Below are 23,028 nucleotides of genomic sequence, written 5' to 3'. Positions count from 1 at the left end.
AAATCGGCAAAAAAAAAAGACGAAATGCATCTCCATAGAGCAAAAACGGAATAGTCTCCGCGAGCTGCCCATTTTATAATAGTGGCTTGAAAAGGTTTTCCTTAATTTCTCCCGACAGTTGCAAAAAAAGGCAAGATACGGCCCTAAAATAGAGGAGCACTGCAAAGGGAAAAATATTTTGCTAAATATAAAAAAACCTAACACTACAAACCAACCCAACACTTTATCAAGTCATGTTAACTGATTCTTCTGCCCACTTACAGGCCTTACTTCTAACTGCTATATATTTATATGCAATTTAAATATCAATTTACTTTAATGTCTTTCTTTACTTTACATTGTATTATTATACTGAAACAATGGATACTGGTAAGGCAAGGTAATCAGTAAAACATGGAACAAATTCCCAGCTGAAATGGTTACTACAAGTGATCAGAAGAAAGTACAGGGATCTCAGAGATGTATTTTTCCCCTAGACCAGTGGGTCCGTGGAAAGATCTGCCATGGGTAGTCAGAGAGGCAGACACAACAGGGACATTAAAAAAAAACTCCGAACTAGGCTCATCCTTTAACATTAAATTCACTTGATATATTATTGCCAGCTGGAGGAGGCTGATGGGAGATTTAATAAAGTTCACATGCTGAATTGAATTTACTGTGACCGATCTAGGTCTGTCTGTGATCTCAGCGCCTTAATCCTGCCTCTCACCAGTAACATCTCGCTCACTTGTCCTTCAAGGAACATTACACTGCAGAGATTACAGAACTAATTGTAATAATCTGCTTTCAACTGTCTTCTGCTGCTTTCAGTTCCTCCCACAACAGGAACTATTTTGTCCACGTCCCTATCAAGACGCCGCGGGATACTTTATGTCTCATCAAATATCCCAAAGATTTTACCGAACTACTACGGATAAAATCGAGTACATTGTTATTTTAAAAAAACTGCAATGTATCCACTGCCCTGTAAACTTAGGCCATGTCAAATTCTTCTCAATCACTGAAAAAAAGCCAATATCACAGACGATTCTTCACAGGACAACTCACAACGCGCAGATCTCTCTCTGTTAAACCTGTTAAAGATCTCTCAACTACCCACAAAATTCAGACACACTGTAATCAACACAAGACGGTGATCCACAACAGGTCTCACCAATGACTGTATAATGGAACCATCACATCTTTACACGCCCCCCACCGCTATAAAATGCAGTGGGGAGTTATATGCGAGGCAGGGTTTGAGGGACGGTAACACATTGTGGGCCGAAGGGCCTGTGATGTGCTGTACTATTCTATGTTCTATAAGCAGTGTGCAAAAATACATCACTGATCACGTAACATTTTGATCTTTGATGTGAACAGGCTACGGCAGCAGAAGAGTATAAGACCTTAAGAAATAGGATCATAATTAGGCCATCTGGCCCATCGGGTCTGCTCCACAGTTCAATCATGGCTCACCCTTTATATTTCTCTCCTCCTCAACCACAGTTCCCGGCCTTCTCACCGTATACTTTGACGCCCTGTCCAAGACCACGAACGTACACTAAGTTGCTAATTTGTTAGGTACAGAAAGTGCGTAATAAAGTGTCGACTGAATACAGACTTTGATATTTGTATCAACGCCCAGTGACATTTAGTACAGGAAATCCTCTCCCCCTCTCCCCCTCCGTCTCATTGGAATGGCCTCCTCAATATTCAGCAGAAGCAGATTATTACCATTATTTCTGTAATCTCTGCAGTGTAATCGCCTTTGAAGGACAAGTGAGTGAGATGTTACAGGTGAGACGTAGGATTAAGGCGCTGAGATCACAGACAGACCTAATTCGGTCACCGTAAATTCAGCATGTGTATTTTATTAAATATCCCATCAGCATCCTCCGGCTGACAAAACACATCCAGTGAATTTAACGTTAAAGGTATTTTCATCACACTGTAAAGAGTATCATCTCAGATATTTGTAAAGCATGTGTGATAGCAAGGAAACACACCAACGGGAGTAACGTAGATAGACACATTAGAGACTCACGGGGGCAGAGAGAGGGGGAAAAGGGGGAGGGAGGGGGGAGAGGGGGAGAGTGGTGTAAAGGGGAGTGGGGAGAGGGGAGGAGAGGGGAGAGAGGGGGTGGGGGGGAGAGAACCTGTAAACTTAGGTCATGACGAATTCTTCTCAATCACTGAAAAAAGCCAAGATCACAGACCTTTCCTCACAGGACAACTCACACGGTGCAGACGTCTCTCTGTTAAACCTTCTTTTGATCTCCCACCTACCCACACACTTCTGACAGAAGGGAATCAACACTGCAAGCGGTGATCCACAACAGGTCCCACCAACCGACTATATAATGGAACCATCACATCTTTACACCCCTCTCCCGCTATAAACTGCAATGTGAGTAGTTCTCATAATTTCGCCAGCTCCCAGTAGCGACCTAATGAAATGTCGTCAAGAGTAGACAGATAGTGTCGATCCCTCCAGTGAAAGAATAAGCAAAGCGAATCCTCAGTTCCCTCGGTCGGGGATCGGTAAAGCCCCGAGTGTGGATGGACCGGCCTCCTGCTGTTGCAAGCAGTAGCCCGGGGACAGATCCGAGATGCGGGAAGCTCGCACCTCCCGAGACTTTGCTGATGATTCGGAGCTGGGTTGAAAATGCAGCTTTTTCTATAACATTTCCAACAACACCAGTTTCCCGCGGGACATGCACAGGAAGTCGGTGCATGCAATTAGCTGAAGGGAATTATTAATTCTTTCAAAAGCGATTCGCTACAGTTGTATGATTGAACAATCCAATACGTTCTCAGTCTCATTTAACTGTTCACAAAAGTGGCTAAATACCTTTGTGATGTTTATATGTCAGTAGATCGAGCTTCTTACCGTGTACAGGTTCTGTTACCACCCTGTCCCAGTAAGGCTGGGTTACGGGTTCTGTAAGTAATGAACACACCCTGGTTAATGTTCAGTCAGCTCCTGGTGATAATCATTAACTAAACCCACAGCGTTACCAGCGGGTCTCTCCGTGACCTGTTCCTTAGCACAAGGTACGTTCTGTCTTCAACAAACATCCCCTCGAGGTGAAATGCGATCCCGATGACTTTGAGAGTGGAATGTTTGTTGGTGCCAGACGGTTCAGTTTGAATATCGCAGGAACTGCAGAACTCCTGGGTTTGTCAAGTTCAGCAGTCTCAGTTTGCGGAGAATGGTGCTGGAAAAAAAGTCAGGTAGCAGTAATTCTGAGAGCAAAAACGTTTTGTTAATGAGAGAGATCGGTGGAGAAAGGCGGGACTGATTCAATCTGCCAGGAAGACGACAGTAACTCAAATAATCACGAACTACTGCACTGTGCAGAGAGGCATCACTGGACGCGCAACGTGTCGAACATTGAACTGGACGGGCTACGGCAGTAGAAGACCACGGATGTACAATCAGAGGCCGCATTATCAGGTACAGGAGGAGCGCAATACAGTGCACATAGACATATGTTAGCAACAGCCAATGAGATATAACTCATAAAGGTTATTTCAAATATCACTGACAGATACTTATTGTCTTTGCTGGAATAGCACACTCACTCCTGCAGAAAAAGCAGGCTGATCCGCAAAGCCACACAATTTTAAAGACAGTAATGAACTGGTAGAAACACTAGAAATCCAACCGTCACAAGGGGGCGCATTAACTCATCGTAACGTTGCCCACCCAGTACAGTCTCTGTGTTTACTCTGTGCTGAGCTGCTGGTTCTGTTACCAGCGAATCCGAGCACCTGAATTCTGTGGGACCAAACAGTAAGTGAACACAATCAGAGTAATGTTCAGTTGACAACACACACATAAGACTGCACTCACACTCATCAGCACGTAACTCCAGACCCTGCTCCACAGCGCAAGAACTAAACGAGACAAAAGCTCCTTCGAGACAATGGTTCCGATGTGCTGTTCGATCTGGGCTTAATTTCGAACCTCTGTACACGGTGACAAAGATTACATACTGTATCTCACGACAAATCGATCAGCTCCAGGGAGCAACCGCGACCCGCATCCTGGTTCAAATCGGGTAGTGTCATCGCATTAATTTATTGTTTACTTTGGGACCAATTGACTATCAGACTATAAACTCCAGTGACAGCTGAGGGCAGAAATCGCTGTGGGCTTATAGGAAAGACACAGTAGCAGGACGGGCCATGTGAACTCTGGTAAATGTTACAATTTTGGAATAATCTTTTGAACACTGGACATTACTTCTCGCCAGATTTAACTGTGCCTCGGCAACCTGGAGCAGCACCGATCTCAGAGTCAACAACTTTATAAAGCAATCTTAAATATTTGTCCACAATGGGGCCATTACAATGATGGGCAAGGCAGCAGCTATGTGGTGATTACAAACTGTAGATAATCACGTCCAAACGAATGCAACCTATTTCACAAACAGATTAGTGTTCACTTACGGGGAAAAAATACCTTATCAATCAGATGACTTTCATGACTACCGGGTCTATTTACATTACTCCCGTCGGTGTTACCCCGCTATCACCGTTACTTTACAAATACCTGAGCTGTTTAATGAAGAGGAAGTATTGGCGCTATTAAGGAATATAAAAGTGGTTAAATCTCCGGGACCTGACAGGATATTCGTTAGGATCTTAAGGGAAGTTAGTGTAGAAATAGCAGCGGCTCTGAAAGAAATATTTCAATTATCTTTAGAATAAGTGGTGGTGCCGGAGGATTGGCGTATTTCACATGTGGTTCCATTGTTTAAAACGAGTTCTAAGAGTAAACCTAGCAATTACAGGCCTGTAATTTTGAGGTCAGTGGTGGGTAAATTAATGGAAAGTATTCTTAGAGATAGTATATATAATTATTTGGATAGACAGGGTCTGATTAGGAACATTCAGCATGGATTTGTGCGTGGAAAGTCATGTTTGACAAATCTTGAATTTTTTTGAAGAGGGTACTAGGAAAGTTGACGAGGGTAAAGCAGTGGATGATGTCTAGATGGACTTCAGTAAGGCCTTTGACAAGGTTCCACACGGATGGTTAGTTAGGAAGGTTCAATCGTTCGGTATTAATATTGAAGTAGTAAAATGGATTCAACGGTGCCTGGATGGGAGATGCCAAAGAGTAGTGGTGTATAACTGTTTGTCAGGTTGGAGGCCGATGACTAGTGGTGTGCCTCCAGGATCAGTACTGGGTCCAATGTTGTTTGTCATATAAATTAATGATCTGGATGATGGGGTGGTAAATTGGATGAGTAAGTATGCCGATGATACTGAGATAGGTGACGTTGTGGATAATGAAGTAGGTTTTCAAAGCTTACAGAGAGATTTAGAACAGTTAGAAGAGTGGGTTGAAAGATGGCAGATGGAGTTTAATGCTGATAAATGTGAGGTGCTACATTTGGGTAGGACTATTCAAAATAGGACATACATGTTCAATGGTAGGGCATTGAGGAATGCAGTAGAACAGGGTGATCTAGGAATAATGGTGCATAGTTCCCTGAAGGTGGAATCTCGTGGATAGGGTGGTGAAGAAAGCTTTTGGTATGGTGGCCTTTATAAATAAGAGCATTGAGTATAGGAGTTGGGATGTAATGTTAAAATTGTACAAGGGATTGGTGAGACCAAATTTGGAGTATTGTGTACAGTTCTGGTCACCGAATTATAGGAAGGATGTCAACAAAATAGAGTACAGAGAAGATTTACTAGAATGTTGCCTTGGTTTCAGCACCTAACTTACAGAGAAAGGTTGAATAAGTTAGATCTTTATTCCTTGGAGCGTAGAAGTTTGAGGGGGACTTGATAGAGGTTTTTAAAGCTATGAGGGGGCTAGATAGTGCTGACTTGGATAGGCTTTTTCCATTGAGAGTAGGAGAAATTTAAACAAGAGGACATGAGCTGAGAGTCAGGAGGTAAAAGTTTAGGGGTAACACGATGGGGAACTTCTTTACTCAGAGAGTGATAGCTGTGTGGAACAAGGTTCCAGTTGACGTGGTAGAGGCAGGTTCGATATTGCATTTTTAAAAAATGGATAGGTATATGGGCAGGAAAGGAATGGAGGTTTATATGCTGAGTGCAGTTCGGTGGGATTAGGTGAGAGTAAGCATTCGACACGGACTAGAAGGGCTGAGATGGCCTCTTTCTGTGATGCAATTGTTATATGGTTATACGTGAGGTGATGGACATTCAAATAAAGTAGAACTTGTACAATGAAAGGCAAGGCGCTGACAAGTCAGTTCACTGAAAGGCAGGATGGTGAAAAAAAGCGTTTAGCATGCTTGCCTTCATCAGTTATGGTGTAGAGTTTAGGAGCGGGGGATTATTTGCAGTTACATAAGTTGTTGTTGAGACCACTTTTGGAATATTTTGTACAATTTTGGTTACCCTGTTATGGGTAAGACGCTGCAAAGTTGTAGAGGGTGCAGAAGGGATTTACGAGGATGCTTTTTGGGCTCGAGAGCCTGGGTTACAGAGAGGTTGGCCATGCTGGACCTTTATTCCTTGGAGAATGAGAGGTGACCTCAGAAGTTTAAAATCAGAAGGGGTATTGATAAGGTGGATTGTCATTATTGGGGAGTTGGAGAGTCCAACATGAGAGGTCACAGATAGAGGAGAGGAGGGGAAACATTGAAAAGAGAAATTGGGATAACTTCTGTACACAGAGGACCGTGAGTACCCGGAGGAAGCTACCAGAGGAAGTGGTTGAAGTGGGTTCATTTGGACGGGTACATGGAAGGGAGAGGCTTGGAGAGTTATGGGCCAAACTAGACAACTGGGACTAGCAGGGAGGATGCTGTGGTTGGTATGGACCGGTTGAGCCGAAGGGCCTATTTAGATCGCATTACTCTAGGATTCCATAATTCTAAAGTGACACAAGTTGCATCCCAGTGCAAATAGTTTTACTTGTACACATCGTTCTGCTATCAGTCACTGGCGTCTTTTCAGGGCTCCTGGCATCCAAGGTTTTACTCATACACATTGTGGATCATGCTAACTATCTGCCCTGTTCTGCTATCAGTTATCTGTGCTTTCTCTGGGCTCCTGGAGTCCAAGGTTCACTGCTCTTCATGAAGCGTAAATTCCTGCCGTAGGTGATGTTGGTGCCGTTTTCCTTCAATAGATATGGGCCTGCGATGGCTTCGCTGTCTTGTCACAATTGCTTACTACTGAATGCCTGGGTGGAATTAGCCTTGCCTTTGGGACTAGTTATGCCTTAGTTGTAGCCTTTCATAAAGTGGCTTGACCAATGGATGGCAGCGTGGGTGGGCCACTGCTAATTTAACTTTGAATACAATTCCCTGGTTAAAATAGAAGCAGGAAGCCAAGGTCCTTGAGTATACTTCTCTTTGTTTCTCCTATTGTAGGCATACATAGACCAGGTTGAAATGCCATGAAAATCAGGTGCTTTCAGTAGCTGTACTAACACGTCACCTTCCCTGCACTGCCATATATTCGGTTACTAATATAACAGATCATCTTCCATAGTATCAATAACCTGTGAACTCAAACTGAATGTTGAGCGAGCTGGGGCCTTCCTCTTTAGAGCAAAGGGGGAGGAGAAGTGAATTGATAGAGGCGTATAAGCTGATAAGAGGCATAGATAGAATGGAGAGCCAACAACATTTTCCCAGGGCAGAAAGGGCTATTATGTTTGGGCATAATGTTAAGGTGATTAGAGAAAAGTTTAGGGGATTGTCAGAAGTAGTATTTTTTTTAAAAGAAGATGGTGGGTGTATGGAATGCACAGCTTGGGTAGTGATAAGGGTAGATGCAACAGTGAGATTTAAAAGGCTTTTAGATAGACACATGGATGAAAGAAAAATGGAGAGCTATTTGAGAGAGTAGAGATAAATTGATCTTGGAGCAGATTAAATGGTCGATGCAACATCATGGGCCAAAATGCCTGCTTTGTGCTCTATTGCTCTATGTCTCAGTTCAGTTTAAGCCCCGAGAGGAGTGATGAGAGCTGTGAAGAGAGGTGGAATACAGCCGTTGGAATCATATATCTTTAATGCCCAGAAAGAAACTATGCGATTTTCAGTTTAATGACAGAGATGGGATCCTATAGGTAGATTTGTTTTTCTGCTGGAATGGAATGCTTCAGGTCAATTAAACTTTCAACAGTGTCAAGGGCCCTGCCTATTTCTTACCTCACCATCACTTTGAGGTCAATATTACAAAGCATTAGTGAACCTCATTACAGTTGAAACTTCCCATTCTTCTCAAGTATTATGTAAATTTAAAATTTTCTTTGAATTAATCCATATTTTTTTCTCTACTTCAGGTGAAAGATGAGAAGACATCGGCGATTCTATGAGAACGTAGTGTTGACTGTTTTGATTACTCTGGGATTGTTCTTCATGTTCTGGGATAATGACCAACGTCGAGAGACTGATGATGTTGCAGAAACTGTTCATCGCAAAGATCTGTCCAAGGTTGTTACAACTGATGCAACTGAATCAGTGCTCAAGCCAAAGTGCCACGCGAACAAGACATTGTTGCACCTGTCCTCATTTGATCAACAGAAATAGCACATTAAAAACTTCTTGATGTATAAACACTGTCGAAAATTTGACATGATTCAAAATGTCCCAGATAAATGCGGTGGTCGAGAAGGATCTCAGAATGTCTTCCTGCTCCTGGTAATCAAATCTGACCCTTTCAACCAGGATCGGCGGGAAATGGTAAGGAAGACCTGGGGCAGAGAACGCGAATTCAATGGGGTCCAAATTAAGAGGGTCTTTATCTCCGGTGTCTCCCCTGACCAAAAAGAAAGGAGGAAATTGAATCAGCTGTTAGCCATGGAAAACAGAGAGCACAGAGATATCCTACAATGGGATTTCTTGGATACCTTTTTCAACCTCACCCTCAAACAATACAAGTTGCTGCAGTTGGTCAGTGAATTTTGCCCCAGTGCCAAATTCATCTTCAATGGAGATGATGATGTCTTTGCCAACACCGATAACATGGTTGATTACTTGTCAGGCATGAAGGTTCACCAACACCTGTTTGTGGGCCATCTCATTTATGGGGTTGGGCCCATTCGCCAGAAGTCGAGCAAGTATTATGTGCCAGAAATAGTGACCACTATCAAGTCGTACCCACCATACGTTGGTGGAGGGGACATACTTATGTCTGTGTATACAGCTCATATCATTTACCACATAGCCCAAGACCTTGAACTATACCCCATTGATGATGTATTTTTGGGGATGTGTCTGGCCAAGGCTGGACTAGCCCCACACTCCCATAGCGGATTCAGGACAGCTGGAATCAGTGTTCCTTCAACCCAAGATGACTCTTTCAATCCTTGCTATTACCGTGAGTTGCTGCTAGTGCACCGTTTTCGGCCTTTCGAACTGCTACTGATGTGGGATGCGGTGCATGATGCTAATCTGAATTGTGCTCATGCTTCCCAGAAGTCTGCATCCACGAAAAGGACCGCATGAGTCATGAGAGAATGTAGCAACTGTTGGAATGTAATGCAGTTTGTGCACATGAGTTAATCAGTTGTTTATGCAATGTAAGAAGGTTAATTCCTAAATTATATTGGAGGATACATTAATTCATAGGGTCGGCACCTTTCTACATTCTACAAATGTTTGAAAAGCTGCCAGGTGTCATCACTCAGCCTAATTCTTACTGCACCCATAATGACATTACAATATTGACAGGAGCACCACAATTTAAGTCAATTGTAAAGTTATTCCAAGTGAGCAGTCCTTGTTGCATTACGTGCAGATAGGTACAACATCTTCACTTGGGGCATTTGTATAATAAGCCACCCATAAAATTTTCATTAACAGTTATATCTGTGTATTTTCTTCTTGCCGTTTCTTACATGTCCCTTGCAAAATATGAAAGAGACAAATGTGTTTCTTGGACTGGAACTGTGAGGACAACAAAGAATATAGATCTAGAATTGTCTCAGGGTTGGAGGAATAGAGAAACTTATGGTCATCACTTCTGTACTCAAATGTCAGCTTGCATTGTGTCTGTGTAACTACATATCAAATAGAAACACACACGCAGGAGATGGCTTCAACTGGTGTATTCACATTGCAGAGAGGGAAAGAGATCAATGAACATATGGGGACAACAGATCAATATGCATACTGAGACAGCAGTCTATATGTAGTGCGAAGGGGAGTGGCATTAGATTTAGCAGGTGTCTTGTCTAAGACAATGTACTCGGTTGCCAGTGTCATGTTGCTGGTATTGACACGTCATCACTGAGAGGTAAGTCCGGTAGCTTTGACTAGTGGCCAACCTGGACATCGGAAATCTGGAGAGGAGGGGACTTCAATAAGGCTCATTGTCCGAGGGGCAGCTCACGGCAGTGCAATAGAGCAATCGGTGACCAATCAACTAGTGGCCAATCGGCATTTGGGATTGATTAGTAAGAGCAAATTAAAGGAAGGTTGGACAAACCCAGTAGCCTTCGTCTGAGTAGAAACATAGAAAACCTACAGCACAATATGGGCCCCTCGGCCCACAGAGCCGTGCCGAACATGTCCCTACCTTAGACCTACCTAGGCTTTACCCATAGCCCTCTTTTTCTAAGCTCCATGTAACCATCCAGGATTCTCTTAACAGACCGTATCGTTTCCGCCTCCACCACCGTCGCCAGCAGCACATTCCACGAACTCACCTCTCTCTGTGTAAAAAAAAACTTACCCGTGATCTCCTCTGTACCTACTTCCAAGCACCTTAAACTATGCCCTCTCATGCCAGCTATTTCAGCCCTGGGGAAAGCCTCTGACTGTCCACACGATAAATGCCTCTCATTATCTTGTACACCTCTATCAGGCGACCTCTCATCCTCCATCGCTCCAAGGAGAAGAAGGCCGAGTTCACTCAACCTATTCTCATAAGGCATGCTCCCCAATTCAGACAACATCCTTGTAAATCTCCTCTGCACCCTTTCTATGGTTTCCATGTCCTTCCTGTAGTGAGGCAACTGTAATTGAACACAGTACTCCAAGTGGGATCCGACCAGGGTCCTATATAGCTGCAACATTGCCTCTCAGCTCTTAAACTCAATCCCACAATTGATGAAGGCCAATGCACTAAATGCCATCTTAACCACAGAGTCAACCTGTGTAGCAGCTTTGTGTGTTCTGGGGACTCGGATCCCAAGATCTCTCTGATCCTCCGCACTGTCAAAAGTTTTGAATTTAATGCCATATTCTGCCATTATAGTGTAGGGACTGCGGTCTGCAGTCAGGTACTCAGGATCACTCAGCATAATGTTGCACGAACATTATTAGCAAAACACTCCGACACAAGACGGGTCTCATTTTGTTACAGACAAAAATGCCAGTTTGGTACTACAAGTAAATTGCATTTCCACATTGGTGGAGATGTGTGCTGACACCCTCGCTATCTGTAAAAACTGTGACGAGATGCTAAGGTGTATTCAATATGGACTGTGCCTTTAAAAATAGAGAGAGTTGGTATACACCGATTCAGAGAGAGAGAGAGAGAGAGAGAGAGAGAGAGAGAGAGAGAGAGAGAGAGAGAGAGAGAGAGACAGAGAGAGACAGAGAGAGAGCGAGAGAGAGAGACAGAGAGAGAGAGAGAGAGAGAGCGAGCAGCTCGTGAGTCGCCATGGTTACGGAAGGGCGGATCTATAAATGGGCAGCTGGCGTTCAGCATGTTTGGGATATATTCAAGGTCAACTGCCTTTTCAGACAGACACACAGGCACGGACAGAAATGCAGAAGAAATATACACTGGATGAACTTTCAGTGCCCACGATAGGATGGGTTTTGATCGCAGTGTGGGAAAGGGGTGACCGGTGGAATGTTATCGGTGTGTTTAACCTTTGATAGATTTTCTGCGTGAAGGCTGTACTCTTTTGGGTGATCACAAAACTTTAACAGGACTTCGGAAGGCAACGGAAAGATCGACGACATCAGCTTACTTGGAAAACAAATCACCTCGCTCTCTCTCTCTCTCTCTCTCTCTCTCTCTCTCTCTCTCTCTCTCTCTCTCTCTCTCTCTCTCTCCTCAATTCTACTCAACTTAATACCACGAACTGAACTGATGTCATTCCTATACCATCGGAAGACTGTATCATTTACCACCTAAGCTGAAGAAGTTTGGGGTTTTAAATTTACACACTTATATATGCATAACCTCTGCTAACCTGTTTGATTTCTCTGGTTTTATATTACGAGATTACGTGGATACTGATAAGTAGTGTTTTGTTTGTAACAATACCAGACTCCAGGTGTGTTCCATTTCTGCTGGTTCTTTTAACCCTTTACGGGGTATGTAACAAAACCGTTCCAACTCCTACATCACACCGCATTTCTGTAAACCCCTTCGACCCCTACAGCACTCGGCATCTCTGCAAAACCTCCATCATCCACCCTGGTGCATTCAGACGACAGCAGACCCGAGAAAGATAACGTCGCGTCAGATTGAATGGCTCATAAAACACTGTTGGCCAGAAGAAACTACAGACTGATCAAGGGCAGGGAAACAGACAAACCAGTTCTCTCTGTTTTCCCCCATTTTGTGGACTATGAATTGATTGTCGCACTGGAATAATTTAATCAGAGGAACTGAATGTGGACACAGGAAGCTTCAGGTAATGATCTGCTGGACCTGAGACTATTCTCAAACAAATCGCCATTTGTTATGTGAAGAGCATGGACTCTAAACTGATTCTTGACTCTGGGACAATCTAATCAGAGCAATAAACCTGAGACCATGCTCAGAGGAGCTTCTACTTGTTATGTAAAATGCCAGACATATCAAAGAAGCAATCTGTAGTCTCGTTAGACTCTGTCTGGTTTGCCTCATTTAACTGGTTTGGACCAGTCAGGGTGTAAAGATACGAATACACAAGGCTGGGGTGGGCAGAGCCACGTACAATATGTTGGTTGTAGCTCTGTACAATGATCAGTAACCAGTGACCCAGGTAGGTCAGGTGACCTTGAGCCAATGGTTCGGAGCTCCAATGGTTCCATTGATGAGGAACAATATAAGATTTCGGAGCTTCAGATATGCCGGGGTGATAACTCTCCAGCGGCCAGAGACCAACCATTGCCGAAAAGTAGGACCACACGGACACGTGGAAATCGGGAACATGAGGATCGGAAGATGATGAGAGGCATTGATCGTGTGGATATTCAGAGGCTTTTTCCCAGGGCTGAAATGGTTGCCACAAGAGTACAGGGTTTGAAGGTGCTGGGGAGTCGGTAGATAGGAGATGTCAGGGGTAAGTTTGTTCACTCTGAGAGTGGAAAGTGCCTGGAATAGGCTGCCGGCAACAATGGTGGAGGCGGATACGATTGGGTATTTTTAAGAGAATTTTGGAGAGGTACATGGAGGTTAGAAACATAGAGGGCTATATGTAAGCCGAGTCATTTCTCAAGTAGGGACATGTTCGGCACAAGTTTGTGGGCCGAAGTCCCTGTATTGTGCTGTAGATTTTCTATGTTTTCTATGTTTCTATGGAATGTCTTGCCAGCGTAGACTCTTTTCCCGGGTAATATCTTTTCTCTTCATTGACTGTTCATAGAGTGTCAGGGTTTCCAGTAGGGTGCACACAGGAAGATAGTGTGTAAATCTACGTGCTTTTAGTAGAAATAATAAAAGGTACTTGTTGGTAAATACAGATTCTCTGCATCTCATTGACCATTGTTGCAAGGGATGATTCTTGTCACAGTGGCGTCCATCATTAACATTGTCCACTAACAGGACGTGCCCTCTACACAGTGTTACCATCGGGAAGGAGATACAGAAGCCTGTAAGCTCAGGCTCAGCGATTCAGGATCAGCTTTTTTCCCCCGCTGCCACCTGTATCAGTTTTGTTTTCTCTATATTTATTTATCCTGTATTTCATTGTACTGCTAGCGTAAAGTTAACAATTTCCCGACGTATGTCTGTGATATTAAATCTGGTTCTGATTCTTTAAATGTACCTTTGAAACCTTTGATTCTGATTCAGATGCAGGGGGGATCTGTTAGATCGAACTTATATTAGTTGAAAGCCTATCAGAACCTCATGTACTGTGCTGTAATATTCTATGTTCTGTGCTCGATCGAGCGTATCGTTTCTTGCTATAGTTAAGTAAATCGATTAATTATTTAAAGCTATAACGCATTGCATTTTCAGTGCATTTTCATACTCTCAATGCGTCACATAATAAAGTGCAGGAGAATTTTTAAAAAAGACCATAAATGTCAGTATGATCTCGATAGCTTTGCCTGGAAGGGACTCGCCAAGTATTAGGTAATGATGGATTGTCCTCGGTGTTCAGACTACGCTGGTCATGGGGTATGAAGGGAAGTATCTGGACAAACAGGAACATTAACGATAGTCAGTATGGGCCAGTGCGTAGTAGGTCATGTCTAACCAATCTCACAGAGCTTTACGAGGTAGTTACCAGGAATGGTGTGGAAGGCAAGGCAGTGGATGCCGTCTAACAGGGACTTCAGCAAGGAATTTCTCAAGGTTCCGTATGGGAGGATGTTCGAGAAGGTTCAGTCGCTTGGCTTTCATGATGAGGTAGTAAATTGGATTAGCCATTGGGTACGTTGGGGAAGCTAGAGTGTGGTAATGGATGGTTGTCTCTCTGACTGGGGACCTGTGATAAGTGGAGTGTCCCAGGGATCGTTGCTGTGCCCGTTGTTATTCGTAATTTATATCAACTATCTGGATAATAATGTCGTTAACTTTGGCGACGTATAATTTGCCGATGTCAACAACATTACGTGTGCAGTCGACAGCGAGGAAGAGTACCGAGCATGAAGCGGGATCTGGATCAGCTGGAACAATGGGCTGAAAATATCCGATCGGATTTAACGCAGACAAGTGTTAGATGTTGCCCGTTGGGCGGACCAGACAGGGTTGGTCTGACACAATGAGAAACAAGGCAATGAGGAGTCCGATAGAACATACGAATCTGGGAATGCAGGTCCATAATTCAATGAAAGTTGCGCCACAGTTACACAGGGTCGTAAAAACAGCTTTTCGCACTTCGGCCTTCATAGAGCAAAGTACTGAGTACAGGAGTTGGGATGTTATGTTGATGATATTTACGACTCTATTAAGGCCTAATTTGGAAAAATAATGTGTACGACTTTGCTCAACTACCGGCTATTGCCCGGACTGGGCGTTTTGAATAAGAAGGAAAGATTACATATGTCAGCACTTTATTCCCGAGCGTGTAGGGGTCTGAGGGAGATTTGATAGAGGTGTACAACAATATAAGGCGGATGGCGAGTGTAAATGCAAGCAGGCTTTCGCCACTGATGTTGGGCAAATACAACTAGAGATCTGGGCGAATGGTGAAATGTGAAATATTTAAGGGAAACATGAGGGAAAACGTCTTCACTCAGATGGTCGTCAGAGTGTAGACAGTGCTGCCAAGGCAAAAAGCAATTGTGATTTCGATGTCAACGTTTAAGAGATGATTGGATAAGTACTGAGATATGGATGACCACGGTCCGGGTGAGGTCGATAGGAGTAGGCAGTTTAAATAATTCCTCATTAACTGGACGGGCTGAAGACCCTGTTTCTGTGTAGTGGTTTCCTACGGCTGTCTGACTGGATGTCTGGGTTAGAACTTCAGTTGTCTCACAGCACCGACCAATCTGGAAAGTCGTTGATACTGTTCGATCCCTCTGTCCTTGCACACACTGAAGCATGGAGACTGAGTAAATGAATGGTTACAGCATGAGGAGATGGAAGCTTTGGAAATTGTTTATTCTGTATTCTCCGATTGCCTGCAATAGTTTTAAAGGAAGACAAGTGTGAGCCCGGATACTTGCTTTGCTGTCGCTGCGTTTTTAGTCTGTGTAGATTTGTATGTTTCATTTTTTAATGATTTCAGAGGGAGACACGGATTCCACACCGGTCATGTGGATTCAGGGTTAAAGGGATCGAAATATGAGCGTATCTACACCAGATACATTAAAACCACAATTTAGAGGTAGATAGGCATTTGGATAAATTGGTGTGTACTTGAACTGGAAATTTGGAATTGGTATTTTGGAAGAATTGTTCTTTTAATGAGCAGCAAAAACTGCAGCTGAACACTTTGAAATGCTGGTTTTAAGTTGTAGGGTTCCACTGTAAAAGATGCTTTGAAGTAATTGTAGCATTTGCCCTGTAATATGTAAATGGCAGGTCAGTTTAGAAAGCGCGCTGATGCAGTCAATAGCTCAGCGATTTGCTTCTGTCGTCAGCCCTAACTACATAAATGATCCTCCTGCTGCTGGGAGGTCAGATTAAATCCGTTATTTCCCTCAACCCTGTTTCTCGGAGCACTGTAACTGCTGACTCCAAATATAGTTGTGAAGTGTGCCGAAATTTCAACCCTCCTTGCGGAACACGGCTGCCCTCTGTCTTCCAGCCGGAATGCACTCTAATCATCTGCCTTCTGTTAGTAAGCCAATTCTGAACCAACCAGTCACGTTTCCCTGGATCCGTTGCCTCCTGACTTTCTGACTGAGTCTACTGTGGGGAACTGTTCAAACGCCTGACCAAAATTAATACATCCACATCGACTGTTCTGATTCTTCTGTTCGTTTTATTGTCACTTTTTCAGATAATTCAATCTGACTCATAAAGGACAACGTAACATGTTGACTCTCCGTAGCCAGACTACGTTTCTCCAAATAATTATAAATTCCCTCTACAATAATCGTCTCCAACAGTTTACCCACTACTGACGTAAGACCCGGTCTACAATTCCAAGGAGTATTGTTAATATTTTTCTACAACAAATGAATACCATTTGGCACATTCCATTCATCTGGTTCCGTGGAGAGTGAAGACAGAAAGATCCTGTCCAAAAGCTTACCAATCCCTTCACTTGCTTTCCCAAATTACATAGAGCATAGAATAGTACAGCTCATTACAGGCCCTTCGGCCCGCAATTTTGTGCCGACCCTCAAACCCTGCCTTCCATATAATCCCCCAACTTAAATCCCTCCATACACCTGTCTAGTAGTCTCTTAAATTTCACTAGTGTATCTGCTTTCACCACTGACTCAGGCAGTGCATTCCACGCACCAACCACTCTCTGAGTGAAAAACCTTCCTCTAATATCCCCCTTGAACTTCCCACCCCTTACCTTAAAACCATGTCCTCTTGTACTGAGCAGTGGTGCCCTGGGGAAGAGGCGCTGGCTGTCCACTCTGTTAATGCCTCTTAATATCTTGTACACTTCTATCATGTCTCCTCTCATCCTCCTTCTCTCCAAAGTGTAAAGCCGTAGCTTCCTTAATCTCTGATCATATTGCATTCTCTCTAAACCAGGCAGCATTCTGGTAAATCTCCTGGAGTATATCCCTTCCGACACCAGGGAATCATCTATCATAATATTTTCCAAGTTTCCAGCGCTTCCTCTTTCTTAGCGTCGGCATGTTCGAGTATGTCTGCCTTTTGACGCTGTGTTCGCATTGATCAATGTCTTCAGTAAGGAGCCTCACTGCCTCCTTTGACTCCAGATACGTTACCTCGGTTTTCTCTGATCTGCCCACACTCTCTTCAGACTCCTCCTGTTCTTCATAGTGGAATTCGCCAAGGCCTTCTCAACTCCCCTTCTACCTCTTCTAAGTCCGTTGCTAAATTTTTTCCTGTCTACCTTGTGACTAGAGACAGCCTTACCTGATCCTTTCTTCCTGTTCTGTAAGTATCGTTCTTTCTTCCTCTTGACGTGTTGTTCCAACTTTCTTGTCTCCCAGGGTTACGTTCCACTGTCATCCTTTCCCTGCGTCACTGAGACAAGCCTATACTGAACCCCGTGTAAGTGATCACTAAACAATCCCCACAAATGTCCTGCGCATTTCCTTGATATCAACATTTCCCAATTTACCTTCTCAAGTACCTGCCAGGTAGCGCCATGCATCGCTGACCCTCCCATGCTCTCTTGTCCTATTCCTGTGCAAGGTGAATGGAGGGGAATTCTGCACTATCGTTCTGAAATTTTGACCAACGGAGAGATCTGTCACCCGATCCGTTTCCTTTTCTAATATTAGATCCGGTATGGACTGTTCGCTATTCCTCCTTTCTTCACATAGTGACATGGATCCTTCCTGACACAACTGAGAAATTATGCGATACCTAAACCTCTTACCCTGGGGAGGCTCCAAAGAATGTTGGAGATGTTTCACTTCCCCGAGTCAACAACATGTTACATGTCCAAATTCCGTTTCCCTCACTGTTCCCGTCGCGTTTTTTTTTCTAAATCTCGTGGGCGGCTGTACAGAATGCTACAAATGGGTTGATTCATGTTTCTGTGTTCGTCTCACAGTCCATTAACAAACGTACGCTCCATGTTGTCCTCCCTTTCTGTATCTGCGATCCAGTCCCGGCTTTCCAATCGTGTATTTTACTTGTCACTGGCCATTTTCAAACATCTAAACCCGGAATGCCCTGAAGCCATCCCTGTCCTTGTGACAGTCGAGTGTCTGTGATATTTTGGAACATACTTCAACCAATGTAACAATCACGCCAGCAGCATTGAACGTTTGTATTGCTACCTACCTGAACTGTATGAAGTCAGCAATCTTCCGCCAATTCTGCAATTTCCGGGTGACCAGGCATATGATTGTTTGAAATAATGACATATTTGCCAAACCTGATAATCTAAAATGGCTTTATTTGAAAACTCCGCTGAATTGTCATTAGACGCAGGCGTTATCTACACAGATGGCCATTTATTGTAAACACATACTTCATTCCATTCCTCAGCTCTTCTCTGAATTTCCTCTGTGTCAGTGTATAGATACAAGTATTGGTGCACATGCTGAGAATCTGCAACATGAACCCAAATTGCTGTAGGATGTATACCGGGGAACTCAAATATCTGTCCTGGTAAAAATAGTTCTCCGGTTGCCATTTCAGAGAATGAGCTATATTGGGCATCCAAAATAATATGAAATTAGCTGATATAGAAAACAGCAAAATCATCGATTTTCTGCGTTTTTCCACCTCGGCATCTTTCTGATTGTCGCAGCTGTGCCGAAGCCTTCTGCGGACTCTATTTGCCACAACGATATGTCTTACGGTTAACCCGTTAAACACCAGGATTAATCCGATTGGTAACAATGGTGTTAAAATACTGTCCAGTAATTGGTATCCTCTCCACACGGGTGAAGTAGCGTATTCATATGTGGCGGTGCACCGCCACGGCATGTTGTCAATGATGACGTAAGGTTCAAGGGCAAAGTAAAACGGGACACATCTCCCGCAGCTCACTATAACTACGGTCACGATAACCACCGTTGCTGTTCTCTCGGTGCAGTATCGCTCCCGCAGCTTTCGGCAACATATTGCGATGAAGCGATCGAAGGTAAAACTGACCGTAAACCAAACAGAACAGTCCGTCGCTACCATCCCGAATGCAAGCGTCAGAGCGCATACAGGAGTGATGAGCAGGGATCTGGAATAAATGTAGATATTGTTGGTCTGTTCCACTAAAGCAACAACGATAACCACCATCAGATCGGCTGTTGAATGCCAACCAGGTACCGGGTGATACATTTGGAGAGTCCGCATTTTCCCCGAGATAGGATCACAATCGCCGTTAAATTAACTGCAAGAAATTTGAAAAAAAAACATTAGAAATATGAATAGAATAAATGTAGATATTGTTGGTCTGTTCCACTAAAGCAACAACGATAACCACCATCAGATCCGCTGTTGCCATGCCAACCAGGTACCGGGTGATACATTTGGAGAGTCCGCATTTTCCCCGAGATAGGATCACAATCGCCGTTAAATTAACTGCAAGAAATTTGGAAAAAAAAACATTAGAAATATGAATAGAATAAATGTAGATATTGTTGGTCTGTTCCACTAAAGCAACAACGATAATCACCATCAGAACCGCAGTTACCAATCCAGCCAGGTAACGGGTGATCCATTTTCCCCGAGAGATGATCACAATCGCCGTTAAATAAACTGCAAAAAAAAAATTGTAAAAGAAATAAAAATCTGGTCAGCAACAACTCTCTCTGAATGCACCCATTCTTCTAATGCTATGCAGAGTAGAGTTTGTTTGGAAATGGAAAGCGGGAATCCAGTGTGTGCGGTCTCAGTAGCTGCACTCTGGCTGGAGGACAGTGACGCATTGGAATGGCAGTGGATTGGCGAAACTCCGACAGTTGACAGCGAGGAAATGAACTCCACGACTGAAGTACTGGTGAGTCGTCGATCTCCCCAGAAACCGACACCATTTCCACTATTAGAGGTGAAAGTGCTTACAGGTTTGTTTGTAGCGATGACAAAGTGGAATGAAGGAGATATATGCAAGAGCTCTCATGTCCTTATTTGCAGAAGAACAGATCTACGTGTCGAAAATAGACTGGACCGTCATTTGAATAAGCTACCACGTTGTTATAATGTCGAATTGTCTGCACTGATAGAGACTCGGACCTGGAAAAGCAGAGACCTGTGTCACTTCATAAAGCCTAGCGACGTGAAATTATGAAACATTGACAATATTGGCACCGACTTAATTGACAAAGAAAAAATTGCGATCGAAGTATGGAAAATGTACATAAAACAATCAGAACTCTGAACCCTCCACTCTGGAAACGTTTCAGCCAATGGTAGCATCTGTGCTTAGTAAGAGCGCAGATACCGCAGCACAGAAGCAGCAGAGTAACGACGGCACCATACATAAAGTAACCAGCTCCGGCATCTTACCGGGGACACCAACCGCTACAAGTGTCGGATAGAGAATGGCCGCAATGTAGTAAATCGCCGGATATCCCATATTCCGTCAGAAGCAGCGTTCAGTTGTGCGGAGCGTTTCAGCTGCTCAGATGGACTGGGGATCGGTTTAGCAGACTTTTATTGAGGAGAGAGCAATTCCACTGAGTCAATTAACGTAGTTGTCACGTCAGAGACATCAGTGACAACCAACTGCACAAACACTTACGTTAAACTATTTTTATCACTGTTCCCGTGTCATTAATTTGACTCCTCAAAGGATATTGCAATCTATTTATTTTAAAACAAAATATGATGTGAATTTTCCATATTATTTTTCATGATACATGGCTTCAGCTATTTAAATAGGATAGTTTTATATCTATGTAGCTTTCAAAGTAGGCATTCATCTTGAAGTCGATTTATTTTGTAAAATTTGACGGAGCACATTCGCTTCTGAAATTGAGGGAAGGAGTTTGTTCTGGCAGGTGAAATGGAGAACACTTCTTTATTAAAGGGGAATATTCGTTCATTCTTTTCTTTCGTTCGTTCCAGTCATTCCGGGCGGTTTGAGTGTTGGATATCACAGTGACAGCTGACATGTGTTACAATAAAATACACTACAAATATTCCTGCAAACACTGTAAAAGATGCACAGCGATACTCCAGAGATCTGTAATCAAAAAGGGAACGTGTCCTCGGGAGATTAGCGAGGGCTGTGGACAGTTTGAAGAACAATGTTTTCCAGCGCACACATGGGGCGTTTGGCAGGAACCTGACCTCTGCCAGTGAATGACATGACCACCCCATACCCGTGACGTGAGATGCAGTCTACTTGACTTTGATTATGTTCTTAAACCTGCCACAATTCTACCACTATTTCTCCATCAATTCTCTGTCCGAACAAAAGCAGCAAGTTCCCAGGCTGTTCTATTATTTGCCATGAAGTTGTAGATTTTACCTCCTGATTTACTGTCAGGTATATTGCCTTTCGAGCGTCACTATGAGTATGTGCAGAACAGCGGATGTGTTCAAGCTCACCTGTCAATCACACTTCCTTCTGCTCCTGCAGTGAACCGCTCCGTGCCGATTGTGGTTCTCGTACTGATGAGTGGCCCTCGGCTTATTGGAGAAGGTTGCATCATTCTGTTTCCATTGTAGTACTCGTAATATTGTGAAGCCCTCAGTTAACTCCAGAAAGTACCAACTCTGCCTTCAAATGCATTCTTCCAAAGTGAATCACTTCGTACTTTTCCGGGTTGAACTCTATCTGCAAATTCTCACCGCTGCCCTAAGTTCTGTCTATATCTTGTTGTGATCTGTGGCAAGCTACTATACTGTCCATATACTGTCCAATTCCAGCAACTTCCACATCATTGAAAATACAATAAACCATCCTGCCACCTCCTCATTCAAGTAATTGATAAAAACACAAAAACCTGGTGTCTCAGAAAAAAATCTCTGCAGAACAACTGTCACCAACATCCAGGGAGAAACGCTTCATCCACAACTATCCTCTGTCTTCTGTCGGCGTCATTTCTGAATCCACCAACGAACTTTCCCTGGATGCCAAACCTTTTGACGTTATGAATGGTCCTACCTTGGCTAACTTTAACGCCTTGTTAAAATCCATTCATATCAGCTGAATTATCGCCCAATTCGTTTCCAGAAGACCACGGAACAAACACGTTCTCCCATCTGTTTCTCTCTTCCATTGTCTCCGCCTTAGCTCGGGCGAGTGTAAAGATCTGACCGATCCTCAACTTCCGGCTACAAACCGGAAGTGGTTGCCCAACTCACATAGGGAGCAACTGCTCCTTCATCTACGTCACCGTCGATTGCCTGAAAAATAAATCTAAGAGGATCATCTCATCTCGGTGCAGAGAATCTAATTGACAGTGTTTTCTGGAATTCAGCGACTAGAGGACATTCACTATCACCAAGGGGTTGGAGTTTGTTAATATGATACTAACCCAACTTGTTTGGAGCGGTCTGGATTCTATATACTGATGGATCCGATCTGTCGGGGATATCATATGTCCCTACAAATCGCGAAGCTGTAAACGGGCTTGGCTGATGTAGTGAGATCATGACCTTCTGTCCGATTTCCAACTTCTGCGGTTTTGTTCGCACCTCGAAATAAGCTTTGCTGTGCTGCTTCCTACGTCACATATTATGGGCGGCGACATAATCGGGCTCCTTAATAGAGTCAATTAATTGCTGCTTGCATTGGTCCTTTCCAATGCCATCATTTCGGCCTGTGATAAATCTAGCTCAAACAGGGATGCTAACCATTTCATTTCAGATGAGATTGTCTTTAAAGATCTTTTCATCCGTTCAGCAATTGCACTCTATTGTGAT

General features: G+C 43.6%; 1 protein-coding gene and 1 pseudogene across 1 annotated transcript in view; one reads left to right on the top strand and one right to left on the bottom strand.

The window, feature by feature from the left end:
• LOC140723367 (NACHT, LRR and PYD domains-containing protein 3-like) overlaps positions 1–2,920 on the bottom strand; it is a 38,721-nt gene extending 35,801 nt beyond the window's left edge. The window contains exon 1 of the mRNA XM_073037946.1: positions 2,873–2,920. The gene's annotated coding sequence lies outside the window, so the exon portion shown is untranslated. The remainder of the gene's footprint in view (positions 1–2,872) is intronic.
• Positions 2,921–3,059: 139 nt separating this feature from the next.
• On the top strand, positions 3,060–9,709 carry LOC140723368 (N-acetyllactosaminide beta-1,3-N-acetylglucosaminyltransferase 3-like; annotated as a pseudogene).
• Positions 9,710–23,028: the final 13,319 nt, after the last annotated feature.

The sequence above is a fragment of the Hemitrygon akajei genome, unplaced genomic scaffold (assembly GCF_048418815.1).
Source record: "Hemitrygon akajei unplaced genomic scaffold, sHemAka1.3 Scf000111, whole genome shotgun sequence".
Classification (NCBI taxonomy): domain Eukaryota; kingdom Metazoa; phylum Chordata; class Chondrichthyes; order Myliobatiformes; family Dasyatidae; genus Hemitrygon; species Hemitrygon akajei.
This window is presented reverse-complemented; position numbering and strand designations above follow the sequence as displayed.